Source organism: Canis lupus, chromosome 34, assembly GCF_003254725.2.
Source record: "Canis lupus dingo isolate Sandy chromosome 34, ASM325472v2, whole genome shotgun sequence".
Lineage (NCBI taxonomy): Eukaryota > Metazoa > Chordata > Mammalia > Carnivora > Canidae > Canis > Canis lupus.
This window is the reverse complement of record NC_064276.1, coordinates 12,919,141-12,937,992: the sequence shown is the minus strand read 5'-3', so window position 1 is coordinate 12,937,992 and position 18,852 is coordinate 12,919,141. Positions and strand designations below refer to the sequence as shown.

Sequence of the window (18,852 nt, the reverse complement as noted above, 5' to 3'; positions counted from 1 at the left end):
AGAGAATGAGAAGACATATGGCAGATTGGGAGAAAATGTTTGCAAAAGACACTCATTAAAAAAAAAAAAACTATTATCCAAACTATACATAGAACCTTTAAATTTCAACAATAAGAGAAACAACTTGATTTTTAAAATGGGCAAAAGTCCTGAACAATTGTATCACCAAAGAAGACATACAGATATTTTCCCCATTCTCCATCATGGCACAGGATCAGGAGGAAAAAAAAAAAGAGAACCCTATATGGGAAATTTACATCCACAAACTGCCACAATGCCTGTGTTGAGAAAGGAGAGACAAATTGACCCTGGCTGCCAAGGTGGTGGAGCAGCTTACAGGTCAGGCTCCTGTGCCCTCCAAAGCTAGATATGCCATCAGATCCCTTGGCATCAGAAGAAATGAAAAGGCTGACACAGTAGCCAACACAGAAGAAATTCTAGAGATAGTTCTAAAGGCATGAGTGTATGAGTAAAATAACTTCTCAGATGCTGGAAACTTTGGTTTTGAGATCCAAGAATACATTCATCTGGGAATCAAATATGACCCCAGTTTTGGTATCCACAGCCTGGACCCCTACATGGTGCTGAGTAGGCCAAGTTTCAGCACTGCAGACCACAAACACAGGACAATCGGCATTGGGACCACACAGAATTAACAAAGAGGAGGCTCTGTGCTGATTCTAGTAGAAGTATGATGGGATCATCCTTCCTGGAAATGAATGCCTATTACTATCCAAAAGGCCCATAACATTTTTCCAAAAAGAAGAAAAAGAGGAAGAAGAAGAAGAAGAAAGAAGAAGAAGAAGAAGAAGAAGAAGAAGAAGAAGAAGAAGAAGAAGAAGAAGAAGAAGAGAAGAAAAGAAGGAATACAGATGGCAGATAAGCACATGAAAAGATGTTGAACATTATATGTCATTAGGGAATTGCAAAATAAAACAAAATATCATGGGGCGCCTCAGTTCGTTCAATGTCTAACTCTTGGTTTCAGCTCAGGTCATGATCTCAGGATGGTGAGATCAAGCCCTGTGTCAGGCTCTGCACTCAGCAGTGTCTGTTTGAGATTGTCTCTCCCTCTGGCCCTCTCCACCCACTCTATCTCTCTAAATAAACAACAACAAAAACCACGAGATATCACTACATACCCATCAGAACGGCCAAACTCCAAAACACTGCCAACACCAAACGTTGACAGGGATGTGTGAAGCAATAGGACCTCTCATTGTTGCTGGTTAGAATGCAAACCGGCACAGCCACTTTGAGAGACAATTTAGTTGTTTCTAATAAAACTGAATAAACTCTTACCATATGATCCAGTCATTGTGATCCTTCGAATTTACCCAGATGAGGGATGCCTGGGTGGCTCAGTGGCTGAGCATCTGCCTTCGGCTCAGGTTGTGATCCTGGGGTCCTGGGATCGAGTCCCACATCGGGCTCCCTGCAGAGAACCTACTTCTCCAACTCCTTCTGCTTCCTTATCTCTTTTTCTGTGTCTCTCATGAATAAATAAAATCTTTAAAAAAAATTTACCCAAATGAGTTTAAACTTAAGCCCACGCACAACTTGCACACAGATGTTTATAGCAGTTTTAGTCATAATTGCCAAAACCTGGAAGCAGCCAAAATGTCCTTCAGTAGGTAAATGCATACATAAGTCAACTCTGGTACTTTAGACAATGGAATTTATTCAGTACTCAAAACAACTGAGCCATCAAGCTGTGAAAAAAATGTGGCAGAACCTTAAATGCATATGACTAAGTGAAAGAAACCAATTTGAAAAGACAACATACTGTTGAGTCCAGCTATATGACATTCTGGAAATGGCTAAGCTATGGAGATAGTTGAAAGGATCAGTGGTTGCCGGGGTGGGGGGCTGGGGGGTGAGATGAACAGGTTGCACACAGAAGGTTTTTAGGGCAGTGAGACTATTTGGTATCATACTATAATGGTGGGCACGTGCCAATATACATTGTCAACACTCAGAGAAGTACACCACCAAGAGTGAACCCTAATGTAAACTATGGACTTTGGGTCATAATGTAAGTTCAACGACAGCAACAATTTACGCTTCTAGTTTGCGATGTTGACGGTGGAGGAGACTATGCATGTGTGGGAGAGAGAGAATGTGGGAACTCTCTGTCCTTTCTGCTCCATTTTACCAAGAACCTAAAACTACTCTAAAAATAAAGTCTATTAAAAAAAGAAGAAGAAGAAGAAGAGGGACACCTGGGTGGCTCAGTCGGTTAGCATCTGCCATCGGCTCAGGACATGATCTTGGGATTCTGGGATTAAGCCCCAAATCAGGCTCCCTGCTCAGCGGGAAGTCTGCTTCTTCCTCTCCCTCTCCCTCTGCTCCTCTCACCCCCGCTTGTGCTCGCTCTCACTCTCTCTCTCTCTCCTCTCTTTAATGAATAAATACAATTGTTTAAAAAATCACAGGAAGAGCATGTATAGAGACCCTGAAGAAAATAATCAGAAGTCTCAAAAATCCTGGTTTGGTACTCTTGTGTGAATGCAATACGTAGTGGGGACACGGAACGGGGAGATGGTACTGCTTCTACAGCTCCAAATAGAAAAATCATAGCTGGGATCCCTGGGTGGCGCAGCGGTTTGGCGCCTGCCTTTGGCCCAGGGCGCGATCCTGGAGACCCGGGATCGAATCCCACATCGGGCTCCTGGTGCATGGAGCCTGCTTCTCCCTCTGCCTATGTCTCTGCCTCTCTCTCTCTCTCTCTGTGTGTGTGTGACTATCATAAATAAATAAAAATTTAAAAAAAAAAAAAAAAAAAAAAAAAAAGAAAAATCATAGCTGATTAGTCCAGCTTGGGTTACAAACCTACTTCATGACTGACTCAGGGAATAGACTACAAGAATCCAAGAATTCACTTGCCAGGGACTCTGCTGGTCAGTGGACACCAGTAGGGCCATCCTCAAAGCTGAGGTCATGATACATCCATATATATTGTTATATGACCACTGCTGGGATACCCCAAGTACCTGTCTGCTTCCCATTACCGTGGCCTATGCCATGCCCCCTGGATCTCCTCTCATCATCCAGCTACTAAAAGAGAAGCTCCACAACCCAGCTTGGCCTCAATGGCTGATTTGCAGTTTGATCAATTGGGCTACCCTGTAACAGTTGTTAAATATTTTGATCAGGGCCTCCCAGGTGGCTCAGTGGTAGCGCCGCCATCAGCCCAGGGCCTAATCCTGAAGACCCGGGATCAAGGCTCCCTGCATGGAGTCTGCTTCTCCCTCTGCCTGTGTCTCTGCCTCACTCTCTGTGTGTGTGACTATCATAAAAAAAAAAAAAAAAAAAAACACTAAAAAATTTTAAAAAATGTTTGATTGTCACCATCTTGAAATTTTTTTTTAAGATTTATTTATTTACTTGAGGGGTGTGAGGAGTGACAGAGAAAGGAGAGTTTTAAGCATACTGTGCAGAGCACAGAGCCAGACATAGGGCTAGGTCTCACAACCTTACCATCACGACCTGAGCCAAAATCAGGAGTTGACTGATCAACTAACTCTGCCACCAGGCACCTCACCATCTTGAAATTCTTACTACGTTTTGTTGTTTTTTTAAAGATTTTTATTTATTTATTTATGACACACACACACACAGGCAGAGACACAGGCAGAGGGAGAAGCAGGCTCCACGCAGGGAGCCTGACGTGGGACTCAATCCCGGGTCCCCAGGATCACACCCTGGGCTGAAGGCGGCACTAAACCACTGAGCCACCCAGGCTGCCCTCTTACTACATTTTGAACAAGGCCTTGCATTTTCATTTTCACTAGGCCTCAAGAATTATGCAGCTTGTTTTGATTTTGCCTTTTATCCCTGGAAATGGGGTATTATGATTACATGGTTGAAGTAGGGAGAAAGCTAGAAAAGAACAGAAGTAAATGCTCCACACACTAATATTAAATGTCACTGAACATGTGCACTTGCAATTTGAGGGATAAATGGAGTCATTGGGACAGTTCAAGGGAGGAGGCTCTTAGAATAAGCCCTTAGGGCTCCTGGATGGTGCAGTCAGTTAAGCGACCGACTCTTGATTCTGGCTCAGGTTGTGATCTCAGAGTGGTGATCTCAGGATTGTGATCTCAGGGTTGGGAGATCGAGCCCCATGTTGGGCTCAGCACAGAGTATTTGGGACTCCCTCTTTCTCTTCTTTCCCTTCCTCTCTCTCTCTCTAAAATAAATAAATTGTTGAAAAAGAAGTAGTAATAAGCCCTAATACAAAGCTCTAAAAAATACTTTCAGAAATCAGGAGTGGTTGGCGTGGGATTGAATAGGAAGAGGCGTATGAGTTCCTAGTGGTGTTTAATATCTTGATAGAAGTGTATATGCATTTTTCAAAACTCAGCAAATGTACATTTAAGATTTGTGCATTTCATTGTAAATATTATATCAGAAGAAATATTGAACTATAGTTAATGATATGCATGATGAAATATTTAGGGGGAAGTATACTCATGCCTGCAATTTTGATGTTTGAATGCATCAAAAAAATAGATGGCTTAAGATATGCACAAGGGGATGGATATATGGATGATGAAGACAGTAGATGAATATGTATGTGATAGGGTCAGTACAACAGAATAGTGGTAACTCTGGGCGATGAATATATAGGTATCCACTCTAAAATTCTTTCAACTTCCCCATGTCTGAACTTTTTCGTATTATTTTTTAAAAAGATTTTATTAACTTATTAGTGGAGAAAGAGAAAGAAAGAGAGCACAAGCAGGGGGAGTGGCAGGCAGAGGGAGAGGGAGGAGGAAGGCTCCCCACAGAGCAGGGAACACCATGCGGTGGGACACGATTCCCAAGACCCCGGGATCATAACCTGAACTGAGGGCAGATGCTTAACCGACTGAGCCACTCAGGCACTCTTAACTTTATAAAAAGTTAAGGAAAAATATTTTCAGAAGAAATAGGCAGCTTCCATTTGTTTTTGAGATTTGTTAAGGGCCCAACATTTTTATGGACTTGACAGTTATTGTGAGACAGAACACCTAAGCAAGTAGCTGAATTGTATTTTGCTTAAATTAAAAACTCAAAGATGCTCTTTTCAGATCTCACAGTCTTAATAAGTTTATGAAGACTGTAAATGGAAGATTGCTTGTGCTCATTTAAAAGCCATTTGTGCCTGTATGAGTCTAAGAATTTGAAGTCCTCAGAACGATCTCTAATGCATGAAGTGTACGCTCTCAGCAGTGTTTTTCCTCTTTTCTTGACGTCAGTTGCCATTTGTAAGGGTTGCCAAGGTAATGACCAGACACATCTAAAGACAAGCCTACAAGAAAGGACAGCATACTTATTTTTTCCCTTTTAACATCAAATATATTTAAAATTCATAACACATTCAGTTTGATGAAATTCTACTTCACAGAGAACCAAACTTCACAGTACAGAAAAGAACTCTCCCCTGCCTTGTCCTTGCAGCTCTGCCTTAAAAGACTGGATTTGTTCAAAAACTGCACATAGACGTTTATATACACCACAGTTGTTGGTTTTTTCTAGGGAAAAAATGCGAGGTGCGGCTGTATTTCATAAAATCACACTGGTAAAGTCAACAGAAAGATCTAGTTTGCCTCAAAGGCAGGCATGGAAAAAATTGGGACTATTCAAAAAAGAAATATTTCATGTTCCCTGTAAAGTAGTTGATTTTTGAAAATTACTTAAGAAATAATACTTGGGGTTATCAAATCAACATCGTTAATTACTAATAGGATAGACTTGTCACATCACTCTAACTCTAAATTTAGTATCAACACAAGTGTAAGTTTTACAACTTTACACATTAACAAATATGCTTTTGTTTTGTGGCAGCAATAAATAAACCATTCTGGATTGAGGAGAAACCCCATCACAGTTAAAGTGAATTTCATTCTGTTTTGAAATGCACTCAATCTAATATTAGAAAACCAAGCTCTCCCATGCACTTCAATATTCTATTTCTGCTGGTGGCTCTTCCATTTCAAAACAAGTTCTTACTATTATATACTCTTAAGTATGTACGTTTTGGTGTCATTGAAATTCATATATTTATATTTCAAATGAAATTAAATACATTGAGCAAAAGTTGTTTTCTAAGGAAATCCTTTGCAAAATGCAGAAGTCGTTTTTTGTCTGAACAAACATTTGAAAAATGTTTACATGCAATACAGAGACTTTTTGTTCTTGAGCATACTTGCCTCTCTAGGATGCCAAACATTAGAGGATCAGAAATATATCTTGTCCTCAAACACCCTTAGATTCTCTTAATAGTCCATTGTGAATTTGATAATCAAATATATTTACCTTTTTTTTTTAGACAATTTCTAATTTACAGCCTGAACCACTTTTTGAGGAGAAGATTCCATAACCTTGGTACCCAGTGTGTCAGATGGCAGTGGACCTCTTTTCAAACTTTAAATCATGTGCCCTTTTGGTATGGAGTTTGATGGAAAATTCTGTTTCCATTCACACGGCCCACTTCTTTCTTCCCTTCATGGGGCTGAGTCATAGGGCTTTCCTGAGTTTCTGCCACAGCCCCACGACTGAGAGTCCAAACCCCTGCAGGTCATTCTCTCTCCTTTGGTCATTTTGGAATTTCTGCTTTGGAGCTCCCCAGCTCCATTATGTCTTCCTTAAGAGTCAACGCCATTTCACAGAGTGCGCAAATGGATTTCAGTTTGATTCTTAAAACAAATAAGTGGATTGATAAATGTTGAATGGTAACATCTTCATGGGGTGGAGACTGCTGGTTTGGGAAATGGGGAGGGGAGGGGGAAAGTACCTCCCTGGATTGGGTTAGCATTCTCAAATTTTCGGAACCTCTTTTTTGCTTGAATTTTAAGGGTGAAAAACATCTGTAAATGAATCCCTTATGGGCAACTCTATGACAGTTAATCAGTCAATGACTATTGATTGAGCCACTGCTTTGGTGCCTGGCACCACACCGGGATATTACGGCATTGTGCCTTCCTGTGATTTTCCCAAGTATCAAGCTTCAGAGCCTATGGAAAGGAGACCAGTATGACTCTGAAGCAGGCACAATCTGCCCATCCCTAGGTGCCTATCCCTTACAAATTCTCTTTGGCTTTAGGTTCATTTTTCTAGCTCTTCTTGCAGTGACCTGCCCAGGCCTCCTGTCTTGCTTCATCAGCACCAGCTCTGCACTTCCACAGCCCACTTGCCTCACTTGCCTGGTTCTTAATTCTGGCGGGCTTTCCTACTAAGAGAGTCTCTCCCCATTTGCCCCAGACTCAAGCTCACCTTCCTGCTCCATCCCAGCCTTCTACCCAAAGGAAAAGATGAGACTTTTTAGCTTTTACCAGATAGACTTGGAAAGGGGAGGGGAAGTTCCTGACTGTAACTCAGAGCATTAATACTGGCGGCAATGCAGTTGAGAGCTGAGTGAACTTGGGCAAATTATTAACAATTCTGAATCTGTCTTCTTTTCAGTGAAATAGGAATGATAGTGCTGACTTCCTTGGGTTATTGGCGGGATTAAGTAAGACAATATACAGAAAGAACCTTATGCATAACAGGCTATTAAAAATATGGTTGCCATTATTACTTTGAGATTATTTCTGAATTATTGTGTGTAGTATTTCTGTGGAAGCCTGAGCCCAGGTTTAAAAACAACAAGAAGATAATAACAAGGAAATAAATCCATTTGGCCCATAGAAGTTTAGAGTGGAAGTGAAGAAATGGCCCATAGCCACTCTATTTATCCAAGCTTCTCGTTTTTACGCATACTCATTTATGAAATGCTTTCTATTTGCCAGGTGTTGTGCTGGTAATAGCTGAGTAGATGGATGTTCCTCTCCTCCGGAGTTGCAATCTAGTCAAGGAGATAAACATGTAAATAACCATCTAGCGATTTGTAACAAATATTAAAAGGGTCAAATTGCTGTCAGAAGCCCTTGACTCTGCCTGGAAAGGTCTGGAAAGACCAATCCCTGTTTTCAGTTCCCTGTAGAAGCAGCAAGGCTAAGAGGAAAGCTTTTACACCGTTGATCTAGCCAGGATTGAAAACTGTGGCCTGTGGGTTATATCAGGACCACAAACTTGTTTTGTTTGGTTCATACAGGTTCTTTTTAAAGATTTATTTATATTTAAAGAGAGAGAGAGTGCACGTGTGTGCAGTGGGGAGGGGCAGAGGGAGAGGGAGGGAGAGAATACGGCACACACTCTCCACTGAGCACAGAGCCCAGTGCAGCAGAGCTGCTCTCAAAACCCTGAGTTGATGACCTGAGCCAAAAATCAAAAGCTGGACGCTTAACCGACTGAGGCACTCAGGCACCCCGGTCCCTATAGGGTTTTAAAAATCAAGATAATCTCACATAATCCAGGATTATGGATTTTCTGAAAAATTTTAAGATCTGGAAATTCTGGACCCAAATCAACTGGATCTAGACTAGTGTTTTCAGTTTGTTTTATAACCAAACCACTGGACCCATCCGTTTAACTTACTTACCTGTTGTAGGCATTTGAGATTTCAATGTTTCAACCAGGCACACTTGGGTCCAAATCTTAGTTTTACCATAGACTAATTGTATTGCCTTCAGCAGTTGACTCTCCATTACCTGCATCTTAAATGGGATCCATACCACCACCTTTTCCTCTTACACAAAGTGGACTCCAAGAGAGCATGGATTTGAGCAGCATTTTTCAGAATGTGGTCAACAAAGTGTTTGTCAATATCACCAATAACAATACTTATAAAATTTACCTGCATATGGGTCACCGGGTTTTCTATAGACTGTGCTCTTTCTCTTTTTTTAAGGTTTTATTTATTTATTCATGAGAGACAGAGAGAGAGAGGCAGAGATCTAGTCAGAGGGAGAAGTGGGACTGGATCCCAGGACCCTGGGATCATGCCCTGAGCCATCCAGGTGCCCCAACAGTACTCTTTCAAAGTCATAGAGCTGTGTGATCCAACACAATCCAATACAGTAGTCACCAGTCATATGTGACTCTAAATTATTTAAAATTTAGTTCCTCAGTCAGAATAGTCACATTTTAAATGCTTAATAGCCATATGTGCCTTATGACCACTTTACTGGACAGTGCAGCTATAGAACATTTTCATCACCATTGGAAATATCTATTAGATAGTGCTGGAGACAACACTAATGAGTCCACCTGTGATCACCTGATTATCTTGGGGATGTAATTTTGCTTGATCTGTTATGTTTTATTAATTAGGGTCCCAAGTCTTTAAAAAGGTAGACGTTAATGGAGAACAAACTGACAGTTGCCAGAGGGGAGTGGGGTGGAGTATGAGCAAAATGGGTGAAGGAATGTAGGAGGTAAACGCTTCCAGTTATAGAATGAAAAAATCACAGGGATAAAAGGTACAGCATAGGGAATATAGTGAATGGTATTGAAATAGTGTTGTCGGTGACAGATGGTAGCCCCTCTGTGGTGAGCACAGCATGACATATAGAGTTGTCAAACCACTGTGCTGTACACTTGAAATCATTGTGACATTGTGTATTGACTACATTTTTTTTAGAAAACTCAAGAAAGTAGATAATGTCTACAAGATTGTTACATCAAAATTGTTTCTATCCTATAGAGATAAAGATGATTTATGTCCAACAGAAAATAACCCTAAATGTTTGGTTTTATTGTTCTGTAGAGCATTAGCCAGTTTTCTATTCTCTCTCTTTTTTAAAAAAGATTTTATTTATTTATTCATGAGAGATGCACAGAGAGGCAGAGACACAGGGAGAGGGAGAAGCAGTCTCTCCACAGGGACCCCGATGCAGGACTCAATTCCAGGACCCTAGGATCACAACCTGAGCCAAAGGCAGCCGCTTAACCACTGAGCCACCCAGGCATCCCCAAGTTTTCTATTCTCTATCTTTGCAATCTCATCCAGCATTCTTTTCTTCTGCTGGTCACACACACACACACACACACACACACACACACACACACAGTCTTGTATCCTCTCCTCTGAACCAGCTGGTTCCCTCATAAATGAGGTAAGTAAATCTTCAACATTGTATGTTTGTATAGAGATCATGTTTCTAACTTTTAAAAATTTGTACTGTGACAGGGTCAAACTTTAAATTTATACTTTCGGCAAATGATTTAACCTACGAAGCCTCAGTTTACTCATTTATAAAATAAGGAATAATTTCTAAAACAGGGACTTTCCTCATTGGGTTCTCGAGATTTAAATGGGACAACAAATATTAAACAACATAATTCTTGGTATGTTAAAATGGGTAGATAAATGTTAGGTGTTCTTGGTGTGTTAAAATGGGTAGATAAATGTTAGGTGTTCTTGGTGTGTTAAAATGGGTAGATAAATGTTAGGTGTTCATTATTCAAGGAGGCTTTCTCAACAGTATTCCTAGATGTCTAAGCATCTCAGTTCTTACTCTCATGTAGTTTCATTCAAGGGTGGAAGTTCCAAATGTATTCTAGTCACAATGCCTGTATCTCCCGACTTTGGCTTCACTCCATGTGCACTCAGCACCTTTTCATCCTTTGTGCAACAATAGGAGAAGTTTTCTGGCCCATATCTGGCTTCAAATTTTGAAAGAAAGTCCTCCAGGCCGAGAACAACTAAAAATCTGATGCCCTGCTCTGCTCTCCCTCCGCCTTCTACTCTTTCCTGCCAGCAGAAGTCACTGACTCTCGGGCTTCCTGCCTTGTACTATAAACACTTCTTCCAGCTGCTGCCTGTGTTCACTCAAGGTTTAACTATTTAATTGCTAGCGACCCTTTTTCCAGAGCAATGCACATACAACATTCGTATCCTCTAGGTTGGAGAATTGTTCACAGGATCTCTCTTCCCATTCCCTGAAGCCTCTTTATGCATTCCACTATGACCATTTGTACCAGTCATATGTAAAAGTAAATTTTTGTTGTTGCTGATTCTGGGAATGATACCAAAAATTATTTTCCTATAGCTCAGCTTATCAAGGATCTTCAATGTGTGTAACACTGTAATTTATCTATCCTATAAGGAACGAAACAACAAGGAAAAGTGAGAGGAAGATTTTGTTCTCCATTTTTCAAAGTTTATACAAGCAGACTAAGAAAACTCAATCTAGAGTATAACTTGACAGGGTCTTGGCACAGCAGCACAGTTCAGATTTGCAATAAAGATAATAAAGACAGTGTTGAGTTTAGAGAGAGAATAAAATAGAGATGTCCAGGAGAGATCAACTGACCATTCAAACAGAGCTTTATAGAGTGGCTCTCCAAGGTCCACAGGGTAGCTCTCAGCTTTATGGGCTCCAAAACTCCATTTTTGGTTTAAACATTAGAATCTTATAAGGAAGTTTGCTCAGATATCTGCAAATTGAAGGATAATATGTTTTAATTTCAGTGATACTGGAGTGGAAAGAGGTAAGGAAAGCTTGAATTCAGTTTGAAGCTAAATACTCACATCCTGCCTTTGACTCACAGCACTTCGTGTTAACACTTATTTTCATCACAGAACTTATATTCTACTTACATTTTGAGTTGTACCTGAAAATAAACAAGCTGTCCTCAATGCATCGTCAAATGGCAATACTTCTTCTTAGAATATTAATAATAGACAAATATCTAGGTATTAGGTCAATTTCAGGTGTATCAACCTCAATCCTGCATTTCCCAGCTATAAAACTTGGGGCAAGTTACTTAACCTCCCTGTGCCGTTTCCTCATCAGGTAGGGATTGTTGTGAGGGTTAAATGAATCAATACGTGAGGAGCACTTAGTGTCTGCTACCATGCAAGCACTCAGTGTTAACTGTGTTAGTTTTATTGTTATTATTCTTCTTATTAAGTCATTTTACCTGCAATCACTCAGTGTGCTCAGATTGTGACTTTTGAACATTTGTATAGAAGTTAGCATACTGTGGGGATCCCTGGGTGGCGCAGCAGTTTGGCGCCTGCCTTTGGCCCAGGGCGCGATCCTGGAGACCCGGGATCGAATCCCACGTCGGGCTCCCGATACATGGAGCCTGCTTCTTCCTCTGCCTATGTCTCTGCCTCTCTCTCTCTCTCTCTGTGTGACTATCATAAATCAATAAAAAAAAATTAAAAAAAAAGAAGTTAGCATACTGTAACTATGATTGGGGGTATTCAATATCAGGCTGTCATCCTGAGTAAAGGCAATGGAGTCAGTCTCACGTTTTTAAATAGAGAAGCAAAGCTTGAAGGGGTAATTTTATTATAGTTTTATTATTTTAAAATGTGACAATTCTAAAGTCTATTCTCTAGTAAAAACCAAGTTCTAAACCAAATGCTAACTCTATGTATTCGCCTGCTAGGGCTGCCTCAACAGAATACCATAGATTGGAGAGCTAAAACAAAAGAAATTTTATTTTTTCCTCTCCACAGTTGTGAGGCATGGAAGTCCAAGATTAAGATGCTGTCAACACAGGTTTCTGATAAGACCTCTGGATGGCCACCCCTGTGCTATTTCCTCACCTAACCCTCTCCCTGCACTCACACAACTCTGGTGGTCTCTTTACCTTCTTACAGGGGCACCAGTCCTCTTGGATTAGGACTCTACCCTTACGACCTCCTGTAGCCTTAATTACTTCCTTATAGGTCCTATCTCCAAAGAGTGTCTCACTGAGGTTTAGAGCTTCAATATATGAATGGGAGGAGGGGGTGTCTCACTTCACAACACTCTGCCTCAATCCCTTGCTTTGCAACTAACTTTTAAGGTCTCCTCACTGGTTTCAGAGATGCTCCAACCTGAATCATGGTGCCTAAGGATTAATTCCCACCATGCTTCCACTTCCCCATAAACTCCTTCCATGTCTTTTTTTTTTTTTTAAGATTTTATTTATTTATTCATGAGAGACAGAGAGAGAGGCAGAGACACAGGCAGAGGGAGAAGCAGGCTCCATGCAGGGAGCCCGATGCAGGACTCGATCCCAGGAATCCAGGACTACGCCCCCAGCCAAAGGTAGGCACTAAACCGCTGAGCCACTAGGGTGTCCCTCCTTCCATGTCTTAAGCAAAATGCATCACACGTTGTTTTGCTTGAGGTGTATTTGGTTTTTGTCTGTACTCGTAGAGCTCCCTGCTCCTAGAATGTCTTTCTCCATCCTGCATGTCCTCATCACACCTACATCTCAGAATCCCGCCCAGATGCAGCTTCTGCCAGGAAGCCTGTCCCAATCCTCCCCAATGGGAATCCCTCTTTTCTCAGCGGAGCTCTCAAAGCATGATGTCTGTTTTTCTCATAGCTTTATGTTTTCTCCATTTTATACCAGCCCATGCCTCAGCTCCTCTATGAGTTGCTTGGAGACCAGGTAGTTCTGGTTCACCTGCCATAATCCTTCCCCACTACAGAGCCTTATTCTACATAGATGCTACCAAAATTAAAAAAAAAAAAAAAAAGTGTTGAGTTAAATGTTGGTTGCATGCCAATGACAACCAGGTAGGGGTAGCAGGAAGAATAAACGCCAAACTTGAGCTGTGGTTATTCATAATGGAGTGGAATTTCAGATGTCTTCAAACATTTTTTAAGAGGTAGGTTGGGGAGGCCTGGGTGGCTCAGCGGTTGAGCATCAGGGCATGATCCTGGGGTCCTGGGATTGAGTCCCACCTCAGCTTCCCCACAGGGAGCCTGCTTCTGCCTTTGCCTGTGTCTTTGCCTCTCTCTGTGGGTCTCTTACGAATAAGTAGATAAAAATTTCAAAAATAAAATAAAAGAAGTAGGTGGGAAAGAAAAGATTGATGTCAATAAGCATTACACCGAAAATGAGTTGTCTGTGTGACCAACGTAGTGAAGAAGGAGGGCTTTGGCAGCACCTGAAAGAGGTATGTACATTTGCAGAAGTGTCCATCCTAAAAAATAATTCACAGGGGACACCTGGGTGGCTCAGTGGTTGAGCGTCTGCCTTGGGCTCAGGGAGTAATCCTGGGTCAGGGGATCAAGTCCCACATTGGGCTCCCTGCGCGGAGCCTGCTTCTCCATCTTTCTATGTCTCTGCCCCTCTCTCTGTGTCTCTCATGAATAAATAAATAAATCTTTTTTAAAAATAAAAATAGTTCACAAGTTTGCAGAATGATTTGATTACTTAAAACATGTGTATGTATAACTGATAACAAATGCCTTATACTTACTTCTCGGTGGTATTGAGAAATTTTTAAGTATTTGTAATGCAATCCATTTTGAAATATAATTTTTACCATAAATTGAGCTCTCAACTCATCATATTTTTCTCTTTTGGTCTTTACCACCAAATGGAAAGCTATCCCAGAGTTCCAGAGAAAAAACAGAGATTATTTTTGAAATTAAAGAAAATAAAATCTTTCAGTGATAACTGGAGAACATACATTTTAGTAGGGTAAATAATAATATGAGGGACAGAAGTAAGTAAAATCGATTTCAGAACCTACCTTCAGGCTCTTACACATACCTTTAGGATTACCTACACAAAGCTGAATTACACACATGCACAAACCCCTCCTACAAGAGAAGCCCGAGATATTTATGCTCATTATACTTAACGACGCATATGTGTAGAACCTAAAACTACGGTTGGTTACTTTTACTCTGCTTTGAACACAACACAGAAATGAGTCCAGAGAAAACATAAAGTGTGCGTTCCCAGAGTCCAATCCTGCCATCAGACACAGTGAATGTTGTCCTCTGGGAGAGAAGCAAGCCATTTAAATTCAGAGGACAGATCCTCAACACTGGCAAGCTATTTTTAGCTCAAGCTGTAGCTTAATTTGGAATCCAACCAGTTGAGGTCTTGCCTTTTTCCTTGGATTGATTTTTTTTTTTTTAATGGCAGGAGATATCTATACATATGGAAGAGGAGTTCTCCAAAAGTAGCATTTTAAATGTTCTTGAAGAATATGTATTCTAAAACTGGTTTTAAAAATGTTCACATTAGATCTTTGAAAATTTGTGTTTATCTGTACACTTGTTGTTTTTGAATTCACGGTGTATGGCCTTAGGGGGAAAAAAAAAAACAAGAAAAAGGCTCTTAATTGGCTTATTCAATCACAGTTCTGGAGGGGGTGCCAACCTGCAGCTACCTGATAGAACAGCAACACTGCCTTGATGCCAGGTGCCTGGCCTGGGAGGCCTGACCGAAATAAAGATGTGGGGGAGTTTATTGGCTTCCAGGAAACTGTGCTTCTCATGCTCAAAAGGATGCTCCTGGGCTTAACGGGTAGCCAGAGAGTCTGTCTGCCCAGACGACTTGGCTGCTCTAAGAATTCCTGCTCCTGGGAACCCTGGGTGGCTCAGTGGTTTAGCACCTGCATTCGGCCCAGGGTGTGATCCTGGAGTCCTGGGATCGAGTCCCATATCGGGCTCCCTGCATGGAGCCTGCCTTCTCCCTCTGCCTGTGTCTCTGCCTCTCTCTCTGTCTTATGAATAAAGTCTAAAAAAAAAAAAAAAAAAAAGAATTCCTGCTCCTGGCTGTCCGTCAGAGTAGTCTAGATTCAAAGTGTAATTAATTAAAATTAGGCAAAATTAAAAATTAATTTCCTCAGTCACACTAGCCGCCTTTCAAGTGCGCAGCGGCCACATGTGGCCAGCGGGCTACTGTAACAGACAGTACGGGGAGCCTTTCCATCATGACAGAAAACTGTATTGGACAGAACTGGTCCAGTGACAAAATAACATTAATCGGTTTCGGGAAAAGCACTGGGTAGGGAGTCAAGAGACCCAGAATTTGGTCCTGTTCCAGCTTCTAAGCACATAATGCTTACCATGTACCAAGTATTTTAAGCACTTCATAAATATTATTTAATCCCTTGGGATCCCTGGGTGGCTCAGCGGTTTAGCGCCGCCTGCAGCCCAGGGTGTGATCCTGGAGACCCGGGATCGAGTCCCACGTCGGGCTCCCTGCATGGAGCCTGCTTCTCCCTCTGCCTGTGTCTCTCTCTCTCTTCTCTCTCTCTCTCCCTGTGTCTCATGAATAAATAAATAAAATCTTTAAAAAATGTATTATTTAATCCCTACAATAGCTCCGTGAGCTGCTACCCTTATCCCCGTTTCCACACGGGGAGACTGAGGCACAGAGACGCTGATGTGGAGGCGGCTGAGCCAGTGAGCGCGGAGCCTGGGCGGGAAGGCAGGGACGTCCACGTGGGTTAGGGACGCGGCCCCGCGCCCCGCATCCCATCTGGAGAGCCGCGAAGGTCCGCCGGGGCCCCCTCGGGGCGGCAGCGGGCCGGGGGCGGGGAGCCGGGCAAGCGCAGCCCCGCGGCGCCCCCAGGCCGGAGAGGCCGTCCGGGCCGCAGCCGCTGCACCGCGGAGCCCGCGGGCTTCCTGAGAGCCCACCCGGGGAGGGGCTCCGCGGGGGGGGGGGGGGGGCACTTACCTGGGGCTCTGCGGCTGGGGGAGGGCACTGACGGGGAGCTCGGAGGCTGTGCGTGAGCAGGACCTCCGGGAAACACATCTGCCCTTCCTCAGGCACTTTTCTGCCGCGTTTGCCCAGATTCGTGTCTCCTGGGCAACCAGTGCACGTGCCTACGTCACAGTTAAAAATGGAACACGGGCTAACATCTGTAAACGTGGACCGAGAATACTTTGGGTTTGAGTCTATGCCCAGCTTCCGCGGGGGGGACGGTCGAGGTCGCGCCCGTGTCACAATGGGAGTGTGTGCGAGGTTCTCACAGACTCAGCCAGGGCGCGCGGGCACGTCTGCTCGGGACTTGACTTCAGGGGCTCTGCTTCGGAAGCGGATTGTCAGCCCTGAAAGTGGGAAACCTTGTTAAAGAAAAAAAGAAAAAAAAAATTTTTTAAAGAAAGAAAGGAGCAAATAGGAACCCCATTCTGAAGAGGCTTCTTCTCGTCCTCTCACTTTTCTGCCGTGGGTTTTCCCCAAGGCTTGGGCCGAGTTGCCTTCTTTGCAGCAAATTCATTCTATTGCATGGGGGTAACCACCTCTTGGGTAGCTGGAGCCAATGCACACAGGAGGTCAACAGGCGATAGATACCCTGTTCAGGCCTTGGACCTGAATACTAGGAACAGAGAGAACGACCCAACAAGGGCAGTGGCTCAGGAGAGTGAGTGATCCTACAGAGGCGCCCTAATACCGTGGTTGCAAACTGGGTACCTACGCTGCTTAGCAGAGCAACAGAATCCTCTTCAAGTAGCAGGTGCATGTCGAGTCACTTGTGTGGAGATATATGCCTCCGGTGATCATGGCTTGATAATATCAGCCACTGGGATTCTCCAGCTCCCTCTGTTCACTCTAGTTGCTGCTCCCCATGCTACTTCGCTTATCATTTGCTCTCCCTAAGATCTGTCCACAGAGAATGCAAATAAATACCCAGTTTATTTGGCAGTTTGACTCCACCTTCTAAAATAATGGTCATTCTGATTTTACAAATTGACCTCTTTTGGTTAAACCAACTATGTCCCCCCAAAATATATCTGAGATATGCTAGATAATTAAATTTCTATATGATGAATTTTATACATACACACACACACACACAGTCATGCACACACACATGTATCTCAGGTCCTAGATCTGGAATCACTCATTTCTGTAAGGAGCCTTGGCTTCTTGAGTGGGAAATGGTATTTAAAGGCCACAATCTGTGCTGTCATTACATCTAGGCCTTTTCAGTGGTCAGAGCTATAAAATACGTATTTCTGGAAATTAAAAAAATCACAGGCTCCTACTGATATTTCCAATTCAAATTTAACATTACAAGGGAGATATATATACTACTGTGGGAAAACTTGATTCCTAACAACATTAACATAGTTAACATTTGCTTTATCCTGCAATGTAAAAATTAGTTTCAAAATAATACTAATGTGATTGTTAACAATAAAACTATTTAATGCATGAAGTTCATGATTTCTTTGCAGCTCTATTTGTCCTTAGAATACATCCCACTGAATATATATAGTTGAAATACAGGGTTGATAACTTGAAGTAATTATTTTTTCTCTGTAGTTCTACCACCAACTTGATATAGAGCTAAAAATAATAAAATATTCACTTCATTTTTTAAAAACTTTTTAGGGATTGCTTTTTTAGTTATATTTTGGATATGTAAGATATTAACAAGATACACAATCTAAAACTACATATCTTCACAGTGTTTATCTTGGCAGTGTTTCCTTTTCCAAATATAAGCACGTAGGTATCTTTTTGAACCCAATCTCCTTAGATGATACTAAAGGAGGACTCCAAACGCTGCTGCTCCAGTGAGGAGTCAGCTATGCCCACATGTCCCCCCCTATGGTGATGTGTTTGCCATGGGTCTGTATGGGTAAGAGCATTGTGGTTATGTAAGAAAATGTCTTTAAATAATCTGATTTTAAAATGGGCAAAGGACTTGAATAGACATTTTTTCCCAAAGAAGACATCCAGGCGGCCAACAAACACATGAAAAGTTGCTCAACATCACTAATCATCAGGGAAATACAAATCAAAACCCCAAAGAGCTATCACCTCACACCAGCCAGACTAGCTATTATCAAAAAGACAAGAAATAACAAGTATTGACAAGGATGTGGAGGAAAGGCAACCCTTGTGTACTGTCCATGGGAATAGGATTGGTGCAGCCACTATGGAAAACAGCATGGAAGTTCCTCAAAAAGTTAAAAAATAGAGCTATCATATGATTCAGCAATTCACTTCTGGGTATCTATTCAAAGAAAGTGAAAACACCAATTTGAAGAGATATATGCACCTCTATGTTCATAGCAGCCTCTATGTTCACAATAGCCAAGATACAGGAGCAGCTTAAGTGTCCATTGATGGGTAACTGGATTAAAAAAAAAAGGGGGGGGATGCCTGGGTGGCTCAGCAGTTTAGTGCCTGCCTTTGGCCCAGGGCGTGATCTTGGAGCCCCGGGATCGAGTCCCACATTGGGCTCCCTGCATGGAGCCTGCTTCTCCCTCTGCC

General features: G+C 42.2%; 1 long non-coding RNA gene and 1 pseudogene across 3 annotated transcripts; one reads left to right on the top strand and one right to left on the bottom strand.

Annotated features, from left to right (window-relative positions):
- The first annotated feature begins 203 nt into the window (after positions 1-203).
- On the top strand, positions 204-3,132 carry LOC112662743 (60S ribosomal protein L11-like; annotated as a pseudogene).
- Positions 3,133-4,040: 908 nt separating this feature from the next.
- Positions 4,041-17,220, bottom strand: LOC112662744 (uncharacterized). 3 transcript variants are annotated; one of them, XR_007408228.1, is made up of 7 exons: positions 17,045-17,220; positions 16,303-16,691; positions 11,794-12,013; positions 11,402-11,484; positions 11,184-11,307; positions 6,304-7,831; positions 4,041-5,296 (listed from the first exon to the last, which is right to left on the bottom strand). It is a non-coding gene; the product is annotated as an uncharacterized LOC112662744 (long non-coding RNA). The 3 variants fall into 3 exon arrangements; XR_007408229.1 differs by lacking the exon at positions 4,041-5,296 and having other exon boundaries at positions 5,306-6,683; positions 7,747-7,831; positions 17,045-17,204; XR_004811862.2 differs by lacking the exons at positions 4,041-5,296; positions 6,304-7,831 and having other exon boundaries at positions 8,999-11,307; positions 17,045-17,196.
- Between the last annotated feature and the right edge of the window lie 1,632 nt (positions 17,221-18,852).